At 40.6% G+C, this 19,767-nt stretch overlaps 1 long non-coding RNA gene and 1 pseudogene across 1 annotated transcript in view; one reads left to right on the top strand and one right to left on the bottom strand.

The window, feature by feature from the left end:
• The window catches only part of LOC102761032, a 20,620-nt pseudogene extending 6,379 nt beyond the window's left edge, over nt 1–14,241 (top strand).
• Nucleotides 14,242–15,875: 1,634 nt separating this feature from the next.
• Nucleotides 15,876–19,767, bottom strand: part of LOC107183191 — an 8,163-nt gene continuing 4,271 nt past the window's right edge. Inside the window, exon 2 of the long non-coding RNA XR_001513974.1 lies at nt 15,876–16,349. This is a non-coding gene — a long non-coding RNA (uncharacterized LOC107183191). The remainder of the gene's footprint in view (nt 16,350–19,767) is intronic.

Below are 19,767 nucleotides of genomic sequence, written 5' to 3'. Positions count from 1 at the left end.
GATTAATTACCCGCCTGGCAGTTAAGAGGTTTTATTCCCTCCCTAACTTCAGGGGAAAATCCCTACCTGGGGAAACAACCTTTCTCAGAGAGGTGACCTTGGTTAAAACACATAGCGCCAAGAAGGTGAGCAAACATATTAAGAACAGTATGCCATATATGCCAGGTCCCTTGAAACAGCAAGGATGGACCGGCTCCCGGCACTTTGCTAAGCTGGACACAGGAGGTAGAGGGTAAGATAGATCTTAAACTTTTCATACCTTGTGGGTAAGACAATGAATGCCTTTGCCAGTCAGCCAACAGTACATCATATATCTTTAAAGGAGTCTTGAACATGAAGGTAATTAAAATTCATGATTTTGACAAAAGCACTTAGATTTTTAACTTGAGTTGACAAGTTAATCTCACATTCATTTACTGTGAAGTTAAAGTGACAGATGAGTGATGAACATGGGTGCATCCCGTGACCAAGATCTCAAGAATGAGATTTTGTTAATTACTCTAAAAGGCACACCCTGAGTTTGCCAGCTACACAAACTTTCTGCCCTTACACTTCGGTCTTCTGCTCCCCTGGTGGCCTCTTCACTCCCCTTCCTGTCAGGGTTCATTGTCATTAATTACAGGTGCAAAGAGGGCAACATTGGAACTAAGTAAACAAGCATGACGGCCTGGAGGGATGGGGCGGGTGTGGGTGCAGCAAAGCGCGGGAGGTGGCCACGTTTTCAGCTGGTTATTCGTGGAGATGCCGAGAGTCTAGCTTTCTTTATGTTCTGTGGATTCTATCTAATATTTTTGTTCTCCCCAATGTTTTTAGTATTAAATTTGGGGAAGTTTAATAAATTTTTTATAAGACTACTGTCTTTTCACACATTGTGAAAACTCTTTAAATTTGGCAGGGGTGAGGGAAGGCGGTGTTTGTTTTTTAGTCACTGGTGCTAAAGCTACCGTGGAACCATCTGACTGCTCTGGGCTGTGGAGAGCAGAAAATGCTGATACATGGCTTTTTTCCTCTGCAGTCATGTGGTGTCTAGGGGGTCAGGTGCCCTCTGGCCCAAAGTTTACAGTAGGAGCATTCTACTGAATCCTCACTTTTAGTCACAACCACTTCTTCCCAGAGAGAATGGGCCTCTTGTCTGGCAACTGAAGCTGACCTTGGACACATTATACCCAGGGAGCATGCATACACACTCTGGTTTTAGCTGTTTGGGGTCAATGAACCACTACTAACCTTGAAGCAGGGATAGCTGTGCCTGAGCTACTTCAAAGTCTACTCGGTTTTGTAATAAAAAAAATTACTGAGTTCTGTTTAAAATTAAGGTATTAAACTTCTATAACTACTGAGCATTCTAAATTGCCCATAATTAACTAATGTGCTGTAAGGTAAATCATAAATCAGAAGATGTATGCCCATAGATCATGATTATAAATTATAATAATATTTCCAGTACAAGGTTAAGATTTTACTTTTAACCTTGTACTGGAAATATCTTATAATTTTCTGGTTTCTTGAACAGAGAAATAAATGATGGTTAAATTTTAACTCAACTGTTGTACCTAAAAAAAGATTCACCAAAAAATAAAAGTTAAAGATGTCCTATAATTTCCTAATTGAACTGTTCTTTTAACTACTTAAGTTACGAAGAAATCAATGCAACTTAATTCGAACTGGAATTCCAAAAAATTGGCAATTCAAAGGAACATTTATTCTATAAGAAACATTGGGCCAGAGAGCACTATCAATCTTGCATTCTTAACAGAGGATCTGTTTTGCACCATAAATCGTTTCATTAAAACATTGGTGTGCTGGGAAAATGCATACACCCGATGATTGGGGGTGGGGATTTCACACTCCAGGTCTGGCAGGCGGGCTCTCACTCTGGGTTACTTTTTCTTTCTACTCCCCCCCCCCCAAGGCACTTATTAACACTGACATATTAGAGAGCTCACCACTCACGTTTATTCTTCACGTCTTCCTCTCCTTGTTGGAATTTAAGGTCCATGCAGATAGAGATCTTTATCTGTCTTTTTCATTGATAAATCCACAATAATACCTAGAACATTGTAGGTATTTAACAAATAGATGTTGAATGAATAAATAAGAATAATGCGATTTTTTCCCTTAAAATGCATCATTGTTCTTATCTGTGATGTAATTTTTTATTTCAAATTTGCTTAGGAATACATATTTAAAAATACACTCTGGGAAGATGAGTTATTAAAATACTCATTTCAATTTATATTTGGCTATTCTAATGAAAATATAAGGGGTACTTTAAATGATGCTCCTAAAAATACAATGGTCAAGAATGCACTATTTTAAACTATAATATGATGTATAATCTATAAAGAGATACTATGAATTGTTACCCTTTGGTCAAACTTTAAAAAGATGTATTTATCTTAGAACTGTTGCTTATTGCTACTCTAAATCAGTGTGTTTCCAAGCATCAGTTTCGCTGACAGCTGGCAAAATGAAGAAAGCTAAGATTCACCCAACTGGAAAGCAAGTGATTCACAGCCTGTGGTTGTTTCAGTCCACCCTGGCTGCTACTACAAAAATACCATAAACTGGGTGGCTTATAACAAACACTTCTCACAATTCTGGAGGCTGGAAGTCCAAGGTTATGGCAGCAGCAGATGTGGTATCGGTGAGGGCCTGCCTTGCTCCCAGGGTGGAAGGGGCAGGGAAGTTTTCTTTGGCCTTTTTTTTAAGGGCACTAATTCCATTCATAAGGGCTCTCCGCTTATGACCTAATCACCCCCTAATACCATCACATTGGAGGTTAGGCTTTCAACACAAGGATTTGGGGGGCACAAACTTTCAGACCATAGCAGTGGCAGTGCTGACTATGAGATCAGCTCATTGGGTATCAGTGCAAGCATTTGATCAACCGGGCTAATATTTCTTCTTTTTTATAGTATTATTAATTTATTAGGAATTAGTAAATTCGTACATCAGAGCAATCTAAATGAAATAAAATATTGAAAGGAAAATTGTGCCTACTCAACAAAATAATTGCTCTTTCTGACTAATCATTTAATTTTATCTTTTTGCAAATGGATGCCTCCCCAGGTTGGCCAAGAAGCCTGGTACCATTTGTACAGGTTTTCATTGATTTGCAGTAAAATAAGAGTTTATTTCAAATAAACTTTATTGAGTAACTAGAGGCCTAGTGCACGAAATTCATGCGGGGTGGGGGGGGGCCTCAGCCCAGCCTGCACCCTCTCCAATCCAGGCACCCTCAGGGGATGTCCAACTGCCGGTTTAGGCCTAAACCGGCCTAAACCAGCAGTCAGACATCCCTCTCATAATCCTGGACCCCTGGCTCCTAATTGCTAACCTGCCTTCCTGCCTGATCGCCCCTAACTGCCCCTCCCTCTGCCAGCCTCGTCACCCGCAACTCCCCCCCCTGCTGCCCTGGTTGCCCCCAGCTGCCCCCCCATTGGCCTGGTTGCCCGTCATGGCATCCCCACCAGCCTCGCCCCTCTGCCAGCCTAGTCACCCCCAACCCCCCCCCCTGCTGCCCTGGTTGCCCCCAACTGCCCCTCCATTGGCCTGGTTGCCCCTCATGGCATCCCCGCCAGCCTCATCACCCCATGTAGCCTGCTGCTCAGTTGTTTGGTCGTCCCTCACTAACCCCCTTGCCGGCCTGGTCGCCCCACACAGCCTGTTTGTTCAGTCATTTGGTCATCCCTCACTAACCCCCCTGCCGGCCTGGTCATAGGCAGCCATCTTGTGAGGGCATGAGGGTTAATTTGCATATTACCTCTTTATTATATAGGATTGCATTGTATGTGTTATTGTTTTCAATGTATATACCTCTGTACCCATCATCAAGACAGAACATTTCCATCACCTCCAGCAAGTTCCCACAATCCCCTTTGCAGTCAGTCTTCCTCCCCACCGTTATGCAGCCACTAATCTAATACTGTCAGTTCTGGAACTTCATATAACTGGAGTTATACAGTATTTGCTGTTTCGTAGCTGGCTTCTTTTTTCTAGCATGTTTTTTAATTCATCCATGTTTTTGCATGTGTCATAGTTTAATTATTTGTTTGGTTTTATTACTAGTATTTATATGAATTTTACAGTTCATTTATCTATTCACATGCTCTTTGTCTATTTGTGTATAGCTCTTGGTGTGGTCATGTTTTTATTTATTTTGAATAAGTAGCTATGAATGGTATTTCTGGGTCATATGATAAATATATGTTTAAAAGAAACCGGCAAGTGACTTTTCGAAGTGGTTTATTAATTCTACATTCCCAAGAGCAAAGTTTGAAATTTCACAGTTGTTGTACATTCTCTCCAAAGCTCAATATAATCAGTATTAATAATTTTAGCCTTTCTGGTGATATCTTGTGGCATCTCATTGTGGTTTTAATTTATATTTCCCTGATGACTAGTAGTGTTGAACACCTTTCAGACTATATGTATTCATATATACATATGTGTGTGTGTGTATATACACACATAAACATATATATAAACATATATAAACATATATGTTTATATTTGGTGAAGAGTCTACTTAAGTCTTTTGCCTATTTTAAATAGTTGGGTTGTTTTTCTGTTTTTGGGTTGTAAGGGTACTTTATGTATTCTGGATGCAAAATCCTTTTGAAATATATCTTGTAAATATTTTTTTCCTTGTTCAACATGGCTTTCTTAATGGTGTTTTTGAAGAGTTGAAGGTTTTTATCTTGATGAAATCAAATTGACCTTTATTTGTATTTTATAGTTAGTGATTTTTTTATCTTGTCTAAGAAGTCTTTGCTACCACTGATCCAAATATGATTCCAAAATTTTTATGGTTTCAACTTTATTTGGTCTCTAATCCATTTCAGATTAAGGTTTGTGCTTGGTATGAAATTTGAAGTAGAAGCCAAGGTTTGGGGTTTTTTTTAATGACTATAATATCTAGTTATTTCAGCACAGTTTGTTGAAAAACTTTCCCTTTTGGATTATTTTGGTACAAATGTCAAAAAACAATTGACCATACATTCGTGTACTGGCATACCTATTTCTGAATTCCCAGTTCTGTTCCATGGATGTATATGTGTATGTTTGCTGGGATTTCGTTTGGGACTGCATTGAATCCATAATTAATCTGAGGAGACTTGACATCTTAACAAAACTTACTCTTCCAATTAACAAACATTTTTATTTCCCTATTTATTAAGATCTTTAATTTCTCTGAATAGTGTTTTATAGTTTAAATTTATTCCTAATTATTTTATGCTTTTGCATCTTTTGGATTTTTAAAATTATTTCCTAATTTTGTAGCTATTATATAGTATATTTATCTTGTATTCCATAAACCTTTCTTAAATTTATTTGTTAATTTCAGTGGTTTTTCTTATGGCTTTCTTAGGATTTTCTATGTAGACAAACATGTTATTTGAGAATAAGTACAGTTTTGCTTCCTGTCTTTATTTTCTTTATTCACTGATATTTTCTTCACTATATTATAATCTTTTCTTAATCCCAGGTAGTATATTTTTATTTCAAATACTGTATTCTTCATCTCTATAAGTTTGGTTTGCATCTTATTTTCCATTTCTCTAATTTATGTTCATGTTTTCCTCGACATACTTGAATATTGATAATCTTTATCATAGCCTTTTAAACATCCTTACTGCTACATCAGTAACTTCTGCCACTTCATGGTCTGCTTCTCTGGATGATTTTCTATTGGTATAGGTAGTATTTTCCCGCTTCCTTGCCTGTCTGGTTATTTTTGGTTGCTGGGTATTGTTGAGGGCTGCACTGAATTGTATTCCTTTAAAGAATGTCGGAGTTAGTTTCATATTAATTTTAGACTCTTGAGGCTTGATTTTAAGATTATTTAGTGTGGGCCTACTTCAAGATAGCCCCACCAGTAAGTTCATACCCATCTGTGGACTCTATCCAATGCATCATAGAGTCTTTAAACTCTGGCTAGTGGAATCAAAAATTACCCTTAGCCCTTTGTGAATTGTAGGAATTGTTTGACCTACTATTTTCCATAGTTTTTCTTTTCTCGTCTTGGGTAATTTCTCTCATACATATGAGATCAGTACTCAGCCAAATATCTGAAGGAACTATTCTGTCTGTCTCTGCAGCTTCCTTTTTCCCACTACTCTGCCCTACTGAGCCTAGCTGTTCATGTCTCCCTGCATCCTCTTTTCTGTATATATTAGAGGCCCAATGCACTAAATTCATGCAAGAGTAGGCCTTCCTTCCCCTGGCTATCAGCACCGGCTTCCCTCTGGCACCCGGGACCCGGGCTTCCCTCGCAGCCCCAGCTTCATCCAGAAGGTCGTCTGGAAGGACACCCGGAAGAACATCTGGTCTAATTAGCATGTTACACTTTTTTTATTATACATAATAAAAAATAACAGAGCTTGATAGGGTTGCCCCTCTCTGCGGTGTGATAAAGAAATGCCTCTGGCAATTATCTGGCTTACTTTGTTTCCCTTTTCTGAGGGATAATAGTTACTTCCTGCCTGTTACATAACATCTGAAATCAATTGTGTAATCTATTTTGTTGCGTTTTCTACTTCTGGGGGAAATGAAATTCCTGTCATATTTAATCATTCATGGACAGAATAGAATTTTCCTTGCTAGTTTTATAATTTCCACTTTTCAGCTCATATTCCTTATCTGTTCATCCACTGTAACAGTTTCCCTTTAGTTCTTTGAACATATTTATAATATCCGTGTTAAATGTTTGACTGCTGAATTCACCAATTTGGCTATTTTAGGGTTAGTTTCTATTGATTGCTTTTTACTTTAATGTGCACAACAATATTTTAGTTTTTGTATGTCTAGAATTTTTTCATGTTGCACATTATTTTAAAAAACATTGTAGAATGTTTTGTTTTATCAAGCAGCCAAGCTACTCACTGACCACATTGGACTTGTGCAGGTTTGATTTTATGCTGTTAGAGAGACTCTGGGAAGTCCAGGGTGTTTCTCAAGCCCCTATTACTTGTAGCGTCAATCTTCAAGTTATTTCTTCCTCACTGATCTTTTAGGACTTGGTTTTCATTTGATTTAGGGTAGGTTTGAAGTCACCTTACTTTAGGGGGTGGTCTTTATTTCCAAAGTTTGCTTTCGATCCGTGCTGAATGTACATGGTATTAAAGAGGCGTTATGATATTTTCTTGACAATATAAAAACAAAAAAGCAAAATGATATAAACTGTAATCAAAACATTTGCAAGTCTCTCTCTTAGGTAATAAATAGGTCACGTAACCAGACCACGGTGATCCCTTCAGGAAGAAGAGCCCCTATAGGTTGACTACCCTTTAGCTCCTTGGGACTTTATTCATTACCCGGGGAGGAGCTCCTTTCATTTCCAGAATGTCTTAGAAATTAGACGATGAAATTTACTTTCTTTTTTAATTTTTGGTGAATGGTACTTTATTTGGTCATTTTTGTTTAAACTAAAACTCCAGGAATTTAAAATGAACAACCTTGCCCAGGAGCTTCTTATAAACACCAGAAAAAGTTTCAGCCTTGTGTTCCACATCACATGGTTCTGCAGCGCTTTATCTAAATAAACCTTTGTGAGTCACCTGGATTCTCTTGCCCACAGGTTCCCTTGGGGAGACTAAGGCCTCCTGGATCACATGTGCACAGCTGTCAGAGTGTGGTTTCTGGGACACTTTTGCCCCCTTTTTTTTGTACAGTTTTTTTCGAGTTGGCTTAGGCAGAATTCTTCTCTGAGCATTAGAGACAATGTGCTTCCCACTGAACCTTTTTCCAAGTACTTACCAGACTTGGTTTTTTAAGAAAGATCTCAGTTGAGGAATGAGAACAAAGGTCCTAATAGCTTTCTGATCCCCATTCACTTCAATTTCCTTGGCCGCTGTTATAGTCAGCTCCCTTAGCTGGGCCTTCAGGCCTGAATGCATCTCCAGCTACAAGAGTGCCTCAGAGATGCTGCACTAGATCTCGCCTGGCTTTTTGGGCTTCACAGTCTTCATGCTCTAACTGAACATGTCCTCCTTGTTGAGCACTGGCCAACGAAGATAATACTCTATTTTTTATAATTTCTTCAGCGATGGGTTGGATATAATGAGATATTAAGGTGTTAAAATTTCAGCCAATGAGTTTACAGTTCAGTTCATAACCCGTTTCATCAACCTTACCTCTTTAATGCCATTCAAATGTATTCTATCCTCCCCACTTTCACTGCACAATCTCTGTCCAGGCTTCTATCATTACCTACTCGGTTTACTGACACTGATCTCCTAGTATCTACATAGCAGCTATATAGAGAATAACAGCATTTTTAAAATGCAAATGTCATTACTTGGAGTGTAAAATCTTCCTCGGTATTAAGAAGTAGAAATTATTTATAGATGAAAGGAACAAGAGAGGGGAAAAGAACTATCCTTGACAGAGAACAAAAAAAGCATAACACTGTGAACAGCTGGGCGTGGTGTGGGAAAGAGGATTCAGGAAGAGCACAGACGTCTGAGAATCTAGTTGGAAGAGCCCTCAGAGCATCTTCATAGGTTGGACGGATGGGGATTGTTAAGAGAAGCAGGAAACGTAAGTGAGGCTACTTCATGAAGGGCCTGTGAGCCATGGAAGGAGTTGGACTTTTATCCTAACACTGTGGTTCTTAAACTTTCATGTGCACTCAAACCACTTGGAGCTCTTGTTAAAATGCAGACTTGTTCACTGGGTTTAGAACAGAGCTTGCTTTTCTTCTGTGGTTCAAATGGAGGTTTTGTTTTTGTTTTTTTACATTTTAGTACTTAGGACCAATCAATAAAATTAACTCCTCTGAGTTTGGTGTTAGGCACCCAAGAAACCACTCCCGTTCAGACAGCAGTTGGATGTTCTAGTTGGAACACAGCCAGGTTTCAAAGTAGACTACGCTCTGTTGTCACTTTGGCCAGAGCAGGTCAGTCAACAGGAAATGTGACTGCCGGCTGAGACTCTCGGATCCGGTTTCACATTCTTTCAGAGGTAAAATCTGGCTACTGAAGGGCAGCTTTGAAGTCATACATCAGCTGGAGATGTGCAACATAAGGAAGGGTGAGGAGGAAGACTTACTGAGGACCGGATGAAGGCATGCTATGAATGAAGAACTCTTGCACATGAGCTGGCAAAGCTTATTGCTGACCAGCTACCTCAGTTCCAAGCAGCCCATTCCCGGACAATCTGTCTGTTCGCCACATGGAACGTTTAGCTCTCCATATGATACTAAATGCTGGCGGGTCTTAGGATAAAGCAGTGGGGAGCAGGATTCACAGAGCTTCTTTATTCTCGTCCTTTATTTTAATGAGTCATAAATGGTTTCACAAGCCAATGATGTGATGGAAAATAGATCTATAAGGCAGTTAATGGTTTTCCCCAGGTCAGTGTGTCCTAAACCAGCCTCCGCTTCCTTCTAGTGTCGTTTATTTACGTGCCCAACACTCCCCAAATAAGGCTTATTTTTCACTAATTTTTTTAAAATATATTTTATTGATTTTTTATAGAGAGGAAGGGAGAGAGATAAAGAGTTAGAAACATCGATGAGAGAGAGACATCGATCAGCTGCCTCCTGCACATCTCCTACTGGGGATGTGCCCGCAACCCAGGTACATGCCCTTGACCGGAATCAAACCTGGGACCTTTCAGTCCGCAGGCCGACGCTCTATCCACTGAGCCAAACCAGTTTCGGCATCACTAATTTTTTAATTAGACCTCAGCATCTGGCGTCTGCAAGCTAATGCAGTTACAGCCAAGGATCTCTTAACAGTTTCTCCTGATTGTTATCTTTCTGCTGTGACATTGTTCAATTAGACTCTGAGTAAGTAAAGGATTATGACAAACATCTAGTTCAAAATTACTTTAAATCTTACTTTCTAGACTCACTGATATTGACAAAATTTTGTCCTTCTTTTCCTTTACTTTGTAAAGTTAATTTTTTGACAATTCTTTCATGGTACAGTGGGATAACTAATTGGAAGTACAACATTGCTGAATAAATATTAAAACAAGCTTTTTCTAACTATCACGTTTGTGAAAATTCAGTTACCACATAAAGGGTTTGTCTTCATAGATCAGTTTTTTCATATGTTTTTATTTTGGAAAGATGATGTTCACAGTGGAAATTTCTTAGAGAATATCTAGTGATTGGATTCTTCTACAGTCCCCATATTTCTCCTCTGAAGGACTGAGTTTTAGAAAAGTTCTTTGACCTTGATCAGAACCAACTATGGGTAGAGACAGGATAAATCTTTTGCAAAGTCAGAGCTTTGCACCTTTCTTCATCATGAGAATCACTTGGGGTGCTCATTAAAAATAACACTTTTTTCTTGAGTGCATCCAGAATGATATAATGAGAGTGTTCGGGAGAGAAATCTAGTGTGTTAAGGTACTCCAGAGAAACAAAACAAATATGATATGTAAGTGGGGGTGAGCGGAGGGAATGTATGTGTATATGTGGAAATTTATGAGAAATTTACTTACGTAGCTATGTGGGACTTTTCTGCCTCCAATATACCATCTGCAAGCTAGAGAACCAGGGAAGCTTGTGATGTAATTTAGCTGGAGTCTGAAGGCCTGAGGACCAGAGCAGTTGATGCTGTAAATCCCAGCTGAGGAGCAGAGAAGATTAGATGAGATGCAATGTCCCAGCTCAATCAGCGAGGCAGGAAATGGGGCCAATTCCTCCTTCCTCTACTTTTTGTTCAACAGATTGGATGGTGCCCACCCACACTGGGGCAGGAACTCTATTGACTCTGCTGGTTTTATCTGGTAACATTCTCACAGCCACTCCCAGAAATAATGTTAACTAAACACCCATGGCTCACTCAAGTTGACAGAAAATTAACCATCACAAGTCCGCCTGTTGTCAACTTGGTACCCATCCACATCTTACTTAAACCATACTTCGTCAAATAACAGGGTCATAATTCTGCCTATCATAAGACAAATATGCTGTGTCCAACAAAAATGCACTAAGTTCTTCCCCAGAAGAGTTAAAGTCCTTAAGTTTACTCTTCTCCATGATATCCCATAACTTCATGCTGGGGCTGGCCCTGCCCCAGCACAGTCCAGGACCTCCAGGCTCTTGACTCAAACAGGAAAGAATTCAAGAACAAGTGTGCGTGAGAGTGAAAGCAAGTTTTATTCAGGTAAAGAAAAACAGGCTGGGACTCAGGTTCCTGGGGACAAGATCAGAGGTTGAGTCACCTGCTGTCTCCCTGGTTACAAAACTCACAGGGTACCACTGTGAAAGTAAAAGTATACATCCAGTGGATGTGAGTGATCTGGTGAGTTGCTTGTGGGGTCAGTCAGTTCTTGGGGTTTTATGTGTTTCCAAGGGTGATTTGTTTCTGAATTTTATGGTGCCCAACTCCGACTGCTTTCTAGTTGGGAGGGGTCTTGTCCCTAATATGGTCTGTTCCAGGAGTGTAGGCATTTGCATCCCTTGAACTTCCTTCCATGTGTGGTGTCAGTTTTCATTATAATGAGCTTTGGGGTCAGTTTCTGGTCAATTTTTCCTCCATCTTGGATTGATCTGGTTTTCGCCCGTCCTTGTTGTTGTTGACTTCTGTGACCACTGAAGGGGTTTCCTGCCACAGCTGTTTTCCCTTCGATCATGCGTGGAGGTGGGGGCTCTGATGAAAGGACCTAGAGCAGTGGTTCTCAACCTTCCTAATGCTGTGACCCTTTAATACAGTTCCTCATGTTGTGGTGACCCCCAACCATAAAATTATTTTCGTTGCTACTTCATAACTGTTAATTTTGCTACTGTTATGAATTGTAATGGAAATATCTGATATGGAGGATGTATTTTCATTGTTACAAATTGAACATAATTAAAGCAGGGGTGGCCTAAGACCATCGGAAAACACATCTATAATTACATATTGTTTTTGTGATTAATCACTGTGCTTTAATTATGTTCACTTTGTAACAATGAAATTGGGAGTCACCACAACATGAGGAACTGTATTAAAGAGTCGCAGCATTAGGAAGATTGAGAACCACTGTAATATAGTAGATTTAAAAAAATAACCAATTTATTATTACAACTACATTTCTTATTGTTGTTTTGCCATTTTAGGATTTGCTATAATGTAAATTATTGGAAAACTTACCAGCAGGTGGTAGTACTGTTTAACAAATATACCCTCAGATCATAAAACAAGCAATTGTGAATAAAAAACTGGCTGCAAGTACAGCAATATTCAAATATGTCAGAATATTGGATTGTGGTTCAGAAAACTTAACTCCTGGTGCCCGTTATATTACTTGTTGGCCTCATCATTTTGCAAAAATAATTTTATCTTGGAGTGTTTAAATAACATTATAAGTAAAGTTGGGATAATAACTGTCCTTACTTGTGTTTTAAAGGTAGGAACAGGGCTCTGCTTCTCAGTGTCCCAGTGGTCGCTGCAGGCCCCTTGGAGGGAAAGCTGCCCTCGGTTCCGACCGATGCCAGACGGTCCGCTTCTCCCGTATGAGTCTGGGTCCCTAGAGACTCGCCCGGAACTGGAGCTCAGAGCCTGAGACTCCCTCCCGATTGAAGGCGGCAACCGCGCCCTCAGCCGCCAGCCCGCTCCGCCTGCGCCTCTTTACCTTAGTACTTTAGGTCCGCACCGCCCTCCTCTGAGTCTCGGTATGCGTTTCTCTGGAGTTTCCCCTCAGCCAGCCTTCCTGGTGTTCTGGATGATGTCCTTTCCGTCTCTTGGTTGTATTTTTGAAGTGGTTGTGCAAGGCAAGTGTTCGCCTTTGCCGCCATCCGGTTTCTCCTCCGGAATGGGTTTAAAGTCCTACAATTGGCTCCTCTCTGAGGGGGCGTGGCTGGGCCCTGGGGGCGTGGCTGGACTCTTGGGCGGACAGAGCCAGCTTAAGGCCAGGCTGAGGAGCAGCAGCTCACACTGCGGTGGCTGTTACACGTGGAGGCATGGAGGAGTGCGCTTGCCTCTGCGGTGTGGGCTCTTCAAGGGGACGTTGGTGTCGTCAGGGAGTGCCAGGGCCCAGCTGAGATGGCAGCGGCCGATGGCAAATCGGCCCTGGCCCCGGCAGAAAAGCACGTGGAGCCGGACACGGCAGCGGGGTGCTGTGGGCCAGCCTGGCCCAGGCCTGCACCAAATTCCAACACATCCTGCACACAGACAGCATCTGGAGACGGCGCTACTTGGAGGAGTTTGGCATTCGTGAAAACTTGCAGAACCTGGAGATGATTGGTATGTCTTTTCGAGAAGTCTATGCGAAGCTATTCCACCCATACAGACACATTTTGGGATTGTGGCAGCTAGATCGTGGCTATAGAACACTGCTGAATGTCGTGGTGGACGGCTTAGGCATTACTGGTTGGATGTACGAGCTTTCCCTTGACACCCATGTGGATGGCCCAATGCGTTTCAAGCCCTCGTTCAGAATTCGCCTAACGGAGAGGAAATCAGCCACGGTGGAGTGCATGGAAGGCCGCCTCAGCAGGCCCACCACGGCCACATTCTGATGGAGAAGGACAGATTCACCGCCCTGTGCAAGAGGACAGACCACCAAGCGGGTTCACTAGCGTGGCTTTGGGGAGGACAGAGTTGGGCGCTGGTAAAGGAGGACAACCTGACCTACCGCCGCCTCTACCTCCCGCAGAGCCACCCGGACAACCTCACCAGGCCAGGCCTCTTCCAAGGCAATTGCGATGCCTTCGGCCTACAGATTGCCCTGCTCAGCTTCCATGGGAAGTATGCCAGGGTCACGAGGGTCACCGGAACAGCCAAGGTGTTAGAGATCCACCTCATGCACCGCATCCAGCTGCCAGATGGCGAGATCTTCCGCAACTTCAACGAGCTCTCCCACGTGGTCGAGGAGATCGACGAGCAGGTGATCCCGGAGCAGCAGCAGCAAGAAGACGGGACTGAGGAAAGCGAGGGCCATGGCTGGCAGAGCCCTGCCCAGCCCAGCGTGAGGGAGTTCGGGGCTGCAGCTGCGGAGGAGCAGCCTGTCCCGTTTGTTCTGCCAGTGGGCGTGCGCTCAAGAGAACTACCCCCGAACCTGCAGGATGTGTTTCTATGGGTGGACACTGTTACTGATACCTTAGGAAGTGGCTTCACCTTCACCAGTCGCTTACCTGGAGTCTTCATCCTGTTTGATGAGAACCACTTCGGGTTCATCTGGCTGAAGGCGAAATACTTCTTCCTGTACCGCAGAGTCCAGAACACCTTCCAGAATGTGGAGGCACCATCCCCACAGGCCTTCCTGGAGATGCTCAAGAACATTCAGTCCATGCCCTAACCGGTTTGGCTCAGTGGATAGAGCATCGGCCTGCAGACTCAAGGGTCCCGGGTTTGATTCCGGTCAAGGGCATGTACCTTGGTTGCAGGCACAAACCCAGTGGGAAGTGTGCAGGAAGCAGCAGATGGATGTTTCTCTCTCATCGATGTTTCTAACTCTCTGTCCCTCTCCCTTCCTCTCTGTAAAAAATCAATAAAAATATATTTAAAAAAAAATAAAGGTAGGAACAGAATGATTGTGAAATCACGGGAAGTGTAGAATGCTGGGTAAATGCAGATGTCAATTCTCCTTTCCCCCCTCTTATCCAGGCATTTATTCTAAGATGTTCTCTTACTAGCAACAGTGGTGGTCATCACGGTGGACCTCAAAAGGATGATACTCATTCAGTCAGTGACTTCCCGTTGTTCATATGTCCAACTGTCCTTTGACTTTTCAATTCTGTTCCACTTCCTTGTGGTGTAAGATGACAAAACCCTATGTTTGTTGGGTCTGAGGAAAAGTAGCTCTAGCCTCTGAATACATTCCTGTGCCTAACTGTTGCTTGTCTTTGCACGACCATGGACTAGAGAGGAGAAGTCTAAGGGAAACCTAACAACTTCAAGGATTATTTTAAAAGAAGTAGCATCTACTAGTATATGCACTGGCATATTTAAAAGTATAAGGAGTATAGTGAGCCAGTAGTTCACCTTTATTGAGTATTTATTATGTGCAGGGAAGTGTACTAACCACTAATAAAATGCAAAGATATAGAACCCAGGGCTCTTAAAACTGAATTTCTATTCTTTGTGTTAGTTTTTTTTTTCATTTAATAGGTATTTATTGATCACATTCAATAGATTGCACACTTTACTAGGTGCTGGGAATACAAGACATGTAATATTTAAAGTTGCAGACCACCTATAAACAAGAGCAAACCAGTGTAGTACAGAAGGCCAGAGATAGGCCATGAAAGCAAACACACAGCCGGTGGTGTTTACATTAAAGCTAACCTGGAGAAGACTGAAGAAGAGGAGAGATTCCAGGAGGAGAAAGCACCTATGAGAGCAGGCATTTGATGTGGATGCAGTAGAGTATAATAGAGTATAGGCTTTGGAGCCAGAATGAGCTGGAAAAAATATTAATACTAAGAAGAATTTGGAGTAATCAGCATGTTTACAAAATCGACAGCTTCTTTCTATGCTCATTATACCTGCTTAGAAAATGTTAAATAAAACCTATTCACAATGACAATAAACTAGTAAGATAGTGAGATATAAATTTAACAATATAAGTGAACAGGACTTATGTATTTGAAAGTTTAAAAACATAGAATGAGATTTTAATAAGTAGAATGAGTTCATTGTTCTCAGACAGTAAATTGGTATTCTAGAGATTGCAACTCTCTAAATCATGTAAATTCAATATTGTGACAATAAAGAGAATAAAGTGATTGTAACTTCAACTAATGAGGAAAGCACTCAAAAAGGCAGAAAACTTAAGAAAAAGGAGAATTGAAAGCCCACTTATATTACAGTAAGATTTATAGTTCATAGAGTTTCACTACAGAAGATAATTGTATTATACTTTCAGAGAATATAGATAAATCAGTGTATAAAAGAAAGGAAGCTAAACTATAAAATAAACCAACACAGATGTGAAAATTTAGTAGTATATGATGATAGTGGAAAACCTGGGTAGTTTGAGAAAAAGCTGAAATTCTACCTCAGACATTCTACTGAACACACAACATACACACATACCCTATGTCCTATACCCTAGATCACAAATTTAAAAGTAAAAAAGACAAAAAAAAACCCAAAACTGTTCCTTGGGAAGTATGGGCTTTTTTTCTATAATATTTTTGTGGCAAGCTCCAGACACAAAATTCATACTCCATCCATTTAAAAAATGATACATTTGACCACAGGAACATGTAAACGTTCTTGATGATAAAAAATATTAGTCAAAATAAAAGTACCAGCCTGAGAAAGATATTTACAACCCCTAATGCAAAGTCCAGTTTTCTTATTGAGAACTGTGTTCACTGTATTCACGTCTTCCCCTCGTTTCAGCATCTCTGGAATGAGGATGTCCGGAAGCTTCCCGGTGTCATCTGTAGAAACAGATGTCTGTGGGAGGAGAGGGAAGGTTGGGATATTAGACTCCTTTAGCAACATTCCTGCAGCTGGCTGGGGTCAAGAGCAGGCTGGAATGTCAACAGCATTAAATGTCACCTCTCAGAGCCCAGCCCTGCAGGCTTTTAGTTCTTTGAGTAACGGATTAAAAGAAATACTTCAATACCAGTCCTCTGACTGCACAGAGACACCGTCATGTGGAAAACCATGAACACGGAGGACTCTGTTGCAATGATTCTGAAGAGTCAGACATTGGGGAAATTTGGTTTATTTCCTGTCGGTATGTGAGAGAGTGAAACATGACAAAAATATCTGCCTACTTAAGGGTAAAAGGATCATTTAATATATTCAAATTAAAAATTATAGCTGATAAAAAAGCACTGTTTCTTAACTTAAAGGACAGATTTTTTTTGTTACAATTAATGATGTCTTAGATTTGATGAAATGTGGAATATAATGAGCTTCTACAAATCAATGAAAGATAAACAAGCCAAATTCACATTTAAATACAAATGGCACTGCCCTAACCGGTATGGCTCAGTGGATAGAGCGTTGGCCTGCGGACTGAGGGGTACCAGGTTCGATTCTGGCCAAGGGCATGTGCCTTGGTTGCGGGCACATCCCCAGTGGGAAGTGTGCGGGAGGCAGGTGATCGATGTTCCTCTCTCATCGATGTTTCTAACTCTCTATCCCTCTCCCTTCCTCTCTGTGAAAAATCAATAAAATATATTTTTTAAAAATAAATACAAGTGGCACTGAAAATGAATTTTCAAAACATTAATACCTATTAATGTTTTGAAAATTAAAATTAAAACAAAAATGAAATACCATTTCGCCTATCAGATTCTCCAAAGATCAAATATATTGTGGGTGAGGGTATATATAAACAGACATCCTCAAAGTTTTGCTGGTGGATTAACTCTAACAAATTTGATTGAGTTCTATCAAAATTAGGAACACAAATTTTGACAAGCAATGCAGTATTACAAAATTATCCAAAGATATATTCATACAGATATAACCCCAGAAAGAGGGTCCCTGCATTGTTTTTAATTGTAAAAGCATTGTTACTGTTAATGATTGGTTGGATAAATTATGGGACATCCAATCAATGTAGTATCATTTAGTCCTTTCAGTGAAGCTGATGTTTTTGAGTTAACAGAAATATTTTCAAAGTATATTTTTGGCAGAAAGATCAGGTTCAGAATAGTACCTATGTATGTATAAAATATGCTTTCATTTGTGGAGAAAAACAAAATACATATTCACACAAACACACAACATTTTAGAGCAGTGGTTCTCAACCTGTGGAACGTGACCCCTTTGGGGTCGAACGACCCTTTCACAGGGGTCGCCTAAGACCGTCGGAAAACAGATCTATAATTACATATTGTTTTTGTGATTAATCACTATGTGAATTGTGTTCAATTTGTAACAATGAAATTGGGGGTCACCACAACATGAGGAACTGTATTAAAGGGTCACGGGCCTTAGGAAGGTTGAGAACCACTGTTTTAGAGGAATATGCCAGTGACGGTATTATTTTTCAATCAAAACGCTAGTAGCTTCCAGCACATGTACACAGTGACTCAGAGCTAGATGATGAAACTGACATCTGTTACCTTGAGCCTGTTTAAGGTCTTTTATTTTCTTGGTGTGTGCATCCTGCCAAGAAAATCCCACTCCCATACCTTTGCAATTACTTGGTCTCTTTCAGCCAAAGGTGACTGCTGTGCTCAGTGCTCTGATCGTTTTTATAGGCATGTCGGGGATTTTTCTGTTGAAAGATGCAGTTCTGGTTTTATGGTTTGGTTTGGTTTTCCTCTCTGCATGAGCTCTCTCTTTGGAAATATGTCATGGGGTTCCACCCATTAAAGGTAGATATTTCTATTTTGTCCTCCCTGTGCTCTCAGACGCGTTGCTGTCAGGGATTGCCGGAGGAAGCAATGTTGTCACTGCGGCTGGAATGTGTCCTTCCTTTCTGGCGGCTGTTAGGACAAGCACTCTTATTTTCGCTCTTGCCTGAGTTGAATGATTTATGACTGAACTATTTAATTTTGGGAACACTTGACATTTTTTACCTGTCGTCCATCAACCCTTTGGAATTACTTTGCTTGGTAGATTGAAACACTGTTTCATTCCCCTGCGGATATTTTCAGTTTTCCTTGTCAAGGAAATAGAGCCCTGGGGTTACCCAGGAGAGTTACCTGAGAGGTAAGCAGACGGCTTTCAGAGGTAGGCACAACCAGGACACTGCCAGGAACGTGTGTGAGGAACAATGTCCCTGCTAGCATTAAGTTCTTACAAAATAACTTTTCTTTTTCTTATACATTTTACTTTTGTCATAATGGTGAAACTAACCAAAAAATCCTAGAATTATCTTACCTTCCTTAGAAAGTAAGTTGTATCTATAAGAAACCCAAAGAAATAATAAACATTTGCTGTTGTCATGAATATAGGTGGCTTTGTTGGGCTATGATAAAAGTTGTCCTGCTTTAATTTCAGTTCTTTAGCTAAGAACATTTCAAAATTTCTATTTACAGTGGAACATTTTTGCTCCAACACTCCACGATAGATTACTCCTTCTTTTGTGAATGCAAGAGAATTAAACCTCAGCAGCCTTTGTAACATTCTGACAATGAAATTGGTAAATGAATCCGATATTATCGATACTTAAGGATAGGTAAGAAATCTTGGTTATCCAGTAATCAATGCGACAAAGCCTTTCGTGTCTACATTTGTTCTATTTAACGATAAACTGAAGGGTTAATTAGGCTGTCTGACTTGACCAGACACAGATTTACTGTTTTACTTCCTAATATTGTTAGGAGTGTGTCTCTGGCCTGGAGGCTTAATGCCAAAAGAGGATACAACACACTGCAATGTTAGTTCATCATGATGAGTAGATACTGGAGTGAAAACAGCTGTTCTCTTTAAACTGAGCTAAAAGTCAGTGTTAAGATATCTGGCTTTAATATTGGGCCTATTGAGCTGTGCTCTCTGGTGTCCAGAAATCAATGCAGAATTAATCACCTTGTCCCTAGCAAAACTTCTGAGGCAATGTTTAAAGAACAAAATTCAGGTTTTATTAAGCCCGGGAGTTTTCTAAAACAAGAAAATGGAACATATAAAGAAAAGATAATTTTTATTTCCATTATGTAATATGTAATTGTCTCTTATATAAGGCATATTTCGGTATTAACATTATGTTCTCTTCACCTCCTTGTGTCCTCCTTAATGGCAGAAAACCTCTTTCATGTTAGAACACATAAGACAAATCACTTCTCTAAAGTTTGAGAACCTAGAACAGCGGTTCTCAACCTGTGGGTTGCGACCCCTTTGGCGGTCGAACGACCCTTTCACAGGGGTCGCCTAAGATCATCCTGCATATCAGATATTTACATTACGATTC

This window comes from Myotis davidii, unplaced genomic scaffold, assembly GCF_000327345.1.
Source record: "Myotis davidii unplaced genomic scaffold, ASM32734v1 scaffold159, whole genome shotgun sequence".
NCBI lineage: Eukaryota > Metazoa > Chordata > Mammalia > Chiroptera > Vespertilionidae > Myotis > Myotis davidii.
The sequence above is the reverse complement of the archived record's forward strand: the minus strand, read 5'-3'. Positions and strand labels throughout refer to the sequence as shown.